Source organism: Tiliqua scincoides, chromosome 3 (genome assembly GCF_035046505.1).
Source record: "Tiliqua scincoides isolate rTilSci1 chromosome 3, rTilSci1.hap2, whole genome shotgun sequence".
Taxonomy (NCBI): Eukaryota; Metazoa; Chordata; class Lepidosauria; order Squamata; family Scincidae; genus Tiliqua; species Tiliqua scincoides.
In genome coordinates this window covers 140000364-140007569 of record NC_089823.1, presented here as the reverse complement: position 1 = coordinate 140007569, position 7206 = coordinate 140000364, and positions in this window count along the sequence as shown.

Genomic DNA, 7206 nt, shown 5'->3' with positions numbered 1-7206 from the left:
CGTGCAGTTCTGAGCTTGTCATTGTTCATGGTTCATGGTTACATAATTCATGTTCATGGTTACTATAGATGCTCATTGGAGGTTTTCAATGAGAGTCTGTTCGCTGTGCTCAAAAATGCACCAAGAGCCTCTTCTGCTATCTTGGAAAGCACTTTGCTGAGATCGAGAGATGGGGCTACACATTGCTCTGTGGATCAGCTCCATTAAAGTGGTCCTTTAAATGAGGTGATTTGCAGGACAGCGTACATTCCTTGCCCCTTCTTGATAAACAAGTCTGTTCACATATGGCTCCAAAGACCACTGCCATTTCACAGACTGTGAAGGGCTTCGCAAAAAGTGCCTCCCCATTTCAGTTCAACACTCATTTGAATGAACCAGCCAGTTCTTTGGCTGAAGGTTTCTTGTCATCCATCTGTTAGAAGTGCAAGGACTGTGAAGGGGAGAGGGGAGGCAGGTTGGGCAGTGGGCTGCCAAGAGGAAGTGAGTGTGCAGTTCCACGCTTATCAACTCTGACTCTTACCTTAGCCCTGTTCAGTCAAGTAGATCGTCATACCCTTTGATTCCCATGTGTTCAGCTTAATGCATGAAAAAGGCCTCTCCATGTGTACAGTTTATTCTTAAATAGATGCTTCCATTTGAGTGGAAAACAGAACTGGGGGGGGGGGGGAGAGATGACTGCATAGAAGCCTGTACACATATAGAGGCCCTATTCACACATTCAGTTGAACTCACAGAGGTCAAGGATGTGGTCAAGGTTCTGCTTCTTCTCCCACACAATCTGTATGGGGGGGATGCCCGAATAGAGCTAGTGAAGAGATGCAAAGCTTTAGTTGCTATAGCAACCATATTAACAAATTGCAGCTTAGTCACTAGAGGAATAACTGCTTGGATTTGCTGAAAAATTCTAAGAAATATTCCGTAGCAAGGTCCACAATTTCCAGTACATTCGTTTAAAGCATTTCTATCCCTAGCCACCATATTTTTTAAAATGCGATTTTTAAAACAATACATCAACAAGTTATCCTGTTTCTCCTCAATCCAATTTATACAGAATTCTCAACTGTGAATGAAAAATGTCTGAAGAGAAGGCAAAGATGGGGGGAAGAGAACGAAACTCCTGATTATTTCAATTTTATGAGGTATCCCACGGAACAGTCAAACAACAATATCATTGCAAGTAAATCAAATATTGTCAGATGGAAGCTCTGAAATATCAAATATAGAAATTACAGTTGGAGGTCCAATATAATATCAAATGCTCAAGGTCTATTTGGCAAATATTAGAACATTCAGAATATCAGGAGGAAGATTCAATGTCATCATTTACTGAAGAAAATTTGAGGGTCAAACTAATTTCCCCTCTAGTATCGATTCACAGCCCAATCCTGAGCTGCCCGGGGCATGCAGCTGCAGTGGCGCCAAAAATGGCTCCCACCACATCCTGTGTGCCTCAGCCTGCCGTGGGCGGCACCTTATGTCTTATATCTTATGTCCCCTTATGTCCCCTCCCCCCGGGTAAGGGAAGCCACCCCACAATGGGGCTACTGCCAACCAAAAGGTTGGTGGTAAGGTAAAGGTGTTCGTGTAGGGCACTGAGCCCCACACAAACTCCTTGGATCCAGTGGAGCAGAGCTCCACGAGACCCGTCTCCTTCCCTCCCCTGGTACACCTCTCGCCCGCCCTTTCTCTTCCTCCCCATCTCGCCTCCTCCCTGCCCTCTCTCCTTCCTCCACCTGCCTCCCCCCTCCCTGGAATGCCTCCTCCCAGCCCCCTCCCCACCCCAGCTTACCGTGCATGGCTCAGCGGTCTGCGAGACTGCCGAGTAGCAAATGACAGGCACCTGTCTGGCACTAGCCCAGCACCTGCCAGCACTGGGCTAGCATGGGTGCTGGCCCGGCGATAAGCCTCACAGATGTGCCTTATGGCACATTTGCAACAGTGTGCTCCGGCAAAAAGCCGGAGCACTGAGCTCAGGATTGGGCTCTCAGAGGACTATCAACCAATTTAAAAAGATTTTTGGATTAGTCTCTTTCCTAATTGATCAATTATTTTATTTCAATTAATTTGCATACACACCAAAGTTTCAATATGTGCATCCTCCAGTTCATTTAACAGAAGCAACCGTTCACTATTTAAAGTTAGTGCCACCTGTGTCCAGATCTCTCTCCTACCATGGCATGGGAGGGGGGAGTGGGCTTGTAGCATTCTCACCCATCACTAGGAACCTTTTCTGCCCTGTAACCTCTGGTCTGGAGAGGAACAGGTTGCCTTCGCCCACTGCCTCCCTCTCTTTCTCCTAGCATCTCTCTGCTTTCCATAGCCAAGGGAGAAGCCAAGGAGCCCTCTTTAACCATCTGCTGTTGGCTGTTAAAGACTTTTTGGCAGGCAGATAAGCCCTCCCCTGTCATTTTGCAAGACTGCAACAGAAAAAAAAGATTTGGTAAAGCAATGGAATGGAATTGCTCTGTAGCAAGAACTTGACTGCTGGGTGAACTAAGCACACAATATTGATATTTCACAGTCACTGAACGTTGGGCTTCATTCACCATGAGTCATTTATTCTTGGGGGAGGGGGTTGGGAAGACATTGTTAAAGCACTTTCACATAAACGCTGTGCGGTCCTTCTCATGTGATTAAACACTTCAGCAGAAGAGATCAAGTAATCAGCCTCATGTTGAGGTGCTGGTACCTTTAGCTTGAATCACAAGAACATGTGCATGGGACCTTACAAGCCTATTAGATGTTTTCCAAACAAGATTCCACCTGGCTGAGAAACTGCTGACAGTCCAGCAGGTAGAGCACTCCCACTACCCTCAAAGGAAGGTTTTTCTCTTCACCCCTCTTCTCCACCCCATTATAAGTCCACAAAGCTGGAATGAAACACAAGTTTGAGTTGTTTTAATCTGTAGCTCTCCTCATGTGTTCAGAGAAGGTAGAAGGGGGAAGCGGGATCTCATCAACTGTGTCTCTACCGAACTTCCACTAAAGGTGTGCAAAGACCCCCTATACCGCCCTCTAGGGGTGGAGAGGAGGAATATCCTTGGATGCATCTTCCTGAGCCTTCCATTACAAGTTTCAGTACAGTAACAAATTATTACAACTACCACCCTTAGCAGAACTACATTAACCACTACAATACATAAAATACAGAGTCACTTGCCTGATTGTATGATTGCCCTTCCCCCAATGACATGAACTAATCTGGCTTTTCTCTATAAAGAAAAGATTCACTAAGCCTTTAAAGCAATACAGGGAAGCCCCCCCCCGCCCCGCCCTATTCAAAATAGTGCATGTGACTTACTTTCAAGTAAATATGCTTGTGCTACAAGTGTATGTGCTGATTTTGAATGAGCAATCAGCAAAAGCAGTAATGATTAGTTTGCATTGTAGATGATACATTTCAGGCGGCTTTTCAACTTTCACAGCATGATGCATTTGGAAATTACGGGGCCACTCTAGAAGAACGGCTACAGCTAAGCGCAACTTTGTCTTCATCTTTGCAGGAGGCCTAGTCACACATTCAGCTGTAGCCAGGTAAATCATTGCTAGTCTGTACCAGGGTACAGTTATTCACATGTTCCATTCAAAGCATGTACAACCTGTGTACATGGATTGTTGATTTGCAAAAATGAAACAGCATCACAATGCGAGCTGCACCCAGATATCAGAATGACTACTGAAGTACAGGTTTTGTACCTGAATACACATTTCCACATGAACAACTATCACTGGCTTTGTGTTTACAGATCAACCACTCATGGACACTGAACCTGCACTAAAAGGCACACATGAACAACTGTACCAGATGGACTCACTCTATAGTCACACACATTCTCACCTATAGAGAACTAGCAAGCTTAATCATGTGGGTGTTGGGTAGGAGCGCAATACCATAGTCTTTTGAGACTGAAGGTTGCCAACATGGGTAGGAACACCTTGACCCCCAATGATGACATTCCTTCTTTCATGCATGTTTCTTCTAGGGAAAAATTGGATTTTGTCATGTGTGTGAATCCTGCAACCTTCACTACCAAATATGTCTTTCTGAACAATACCCAGAGATGAGAACACTAAACCAATGAATGTGTTTTTTCTGTGATATCCCAGGACCCACAGAAACACAGACAAACATAATTTTCATTGCTTCCTTGGGGTTCTTTCCCTCTTTTCTTAGATATTTAGCACACTGACAGTGTTCCGGCAGTGAGATGGTATAAGATCATTCCCTGGGGGGTGGTTTAGCTGCAGGCAACTCCAACCTCACTGATGATATAGAGTCAGTCACAGTGTCACTATCATGCCAAGCGTCTAACACATTTTACAAGGCAATCGTGACAAGCCATTGTACCAGTCGTGCTCAGGAGAAGATTGCACAACCAGACACACCTACAGAAAAGAGCTGGAGAGTTTAAGGTTTATCAACACTGCCACAGAGTTGCAAGTAGCAGTGGGGGGTTGTAACATATGAACCTGCAAGCTCTTAATATGGGGACACTGAGTGCTTTCCCATCAGAACTGTCTTTTGGGATCAGTCCAAGGTCCATCTAGTCTAACATCCTGTTTCCAACACCATAGCTAATGCTGCTGCTTCTGGGAAGCCGTTCTTGCACAGGGCATGAAAGCCAGAGCTTTCTCCTGCTGGAGCTGCCCAGGAATTTGGCCTGCCCACTTATATGCTGTTGCTACAGGGCTGAACTAAAATGGGGTGATCACACTTGGTGCATTTTATTGCCACCTGCCATACACATTCCCTTAGCCAAACTTAACAGTGAGTCTTTTCAGCAACTTTTTAATGGAGGCACAACAGTCAGGAGATACAACCTGAAGATACACTCAAGGGGGGACTACACTTGGCACTCAGGTAGCAGCAGTGCTCCACTGTGAGCCTCTGTACAGCACTGATCGGTTGCAATTTCTGTGCCATTTTTTGGTTTGTTACAAGCAGTGCTTTTTTTGTGAAAAAAGGTGCAGGAACTCACAACTTGTTAATCTTTTATTTTATTTATTTATTTATTTATTTTTAAACCATTTTTATTGGAGAAATAAAATATTTTTTATGTGCTTCCCCCCTAAAGATGAACTTACTTCTGAGTAGACATGCATAGGATTGGGCTGTCAATCTCCACATCCCCTTCCCCCTAGCTACTATTTCTACACATGGGGAAAATACTGCACAGGTGCACTTGTAGCGTGTAGTATGTAGTGTGGCACTACTTCGAGGACAGGAAGCAGTGAACGGATTCCGAAAAATGGCTTACATGAGTTCCATGTAGTAAAATTACTCTAAGCAACTGTGGGAGTAAGAACAAAAAAGAAATTCTTACACGAGAGGGGTCCTTAGGTGCACATAGAAACAGCTACACTTGCAAAGAAGCAATTAAATATGGTTTAATTCAGGTTTCAGAATACTCTGTGTCTTTGGGAAGGCGCTTGGCATGCAATTGTATGTTCTCTGCTGCCCTGAGCAGCTGCTTTGCATTGCTGGAGAGAAGCTGCAAACGCTGGCTAGCGGAGGGCATGCTTGTGAGGGAAGGACGAGGAAGATCTCTGGCAAGGCTGGACAGCATGTTGTACACACGTAGAATCCCTTTCCACCTGCCCTTAGCATGTGAAAACGGGTGCAGATATATCTCTCTGCCAGGATTAAGAGCCCAATCCTAGGTATGTCTACTCTGAAGTAAGTCTCGTTCTAGTCAATGGAGCTTACTCCCAGGAAAGTGCCTAGGATTGCAGCCTAAGAGCCCAATCCTATGCATGTCTACTCAGAAGTCCACTTTAATGAATGGGGCTTACTGTGGATAGGATGGCAGCCTTAGAGTCCAATCCTGTGCCTGTCTACTCTGCCTCTGTTTTGCTCCCCCCTCCTGGAATGCCTCCAAAGGGGAGGGGCCCCTGCAAAAAGGTGCAGGAACTCTGTCCCCCTGCGTTCCATTAGAAAAAAAGCCCTGGTTACAAGGAATGTTGTTCTCCCAGCAACAGTGATATTGTTACACAGCCAGTCAGACCAGAAGTTGCAGCAACCTCATTGTTAATAGGAAGGGCAACTGTTTTTCAGGTTAAAAAAAAAAAAAAAGAGTAGTATTTAAAAATGCTCTATCCCACTGGCAGTCTAAAGTGGGACTACTGACCTCCAGACTCAACCAGCATATTCTCCTGTCTGTGTAGGTCAGACCTTCTGTTTCTCATTATTCTGATCCTCCCAGGTGGAAATCTGCACATTTAGAGTCTAGGGAAACTGGAGCAAAACGTGAGTTCGGTCTTGTTGACTACTGCAAATAGTGGTCTTTTTGGTTACATCATTTCCACACAGGGTAAGGAGTGGGAGAAGCAGAAAAAGAGACAGATCTCTGCTCTAGCCATTGCCTGCCTGGCCAGTCCACCTGGCTCCCCCATTCACTTCTTATTCCACTCCCAGAATTCTCCCAGCTGAGCCACTTTACAAAAAGCAGCTGTGGAAAGGGGACAGGACAACAAAGGCAATGTGCAGCACGCATTGGATGGGACTGGTGTGCGCTGGGAATGTCCACACGTGCTGGCGGGGGTAATGAGGTGGAGGTGAGTGGCAAATCACCATGTGCCACTTCTGGTTCCTCCCACATAGCTACTCTCTGCACCATCTTGAAACCTCATCCTAAATCCCTTTATTCTGAAGAAAATATCAAGGAATTCAATGGGACACATTTCTTAGAGCTCAGATGTATCCAAAGTAAGTCACAGTGAGTAATGATCATTCTTTAATTGATTAACAGCCAGTCCACATGTTGTACTAGTGAGGCAAACCAAGGCATGGGCTTCCCCCACTGAAATGAAACTGTGTGCCAGGAGCACAAGCTCTACTCAGAATAGTCTGTTTAGGGCTTGAAGCACATTATCAGTTTGATCCTTCTGCATGTCAACTGCATAAAAGGGGGGGATCCTCTTCCTTCTTGCAATGTCTTTCCGAGACCTGTGCAAATTGTGGCATGTTTCTTTCCCGTAGCTTGGTTGGCAACCTTCAGTCTTGAAAGACTATGGTTTTTAAGCCTACAGCATCTGGTATTCCCAGGCGGTCTCCCATCCAAATACTAACCAGGCCTTAGCTTTCTTCTAACAACCATGCAGCAAAGGTACTGAACCATATATATTGTCTAAGGGTGACACCTGGTTCAAACTGCACACTGAGTGATGCAGTTTAAAAACTAGGCTTACACTGGAGCATAACAATAT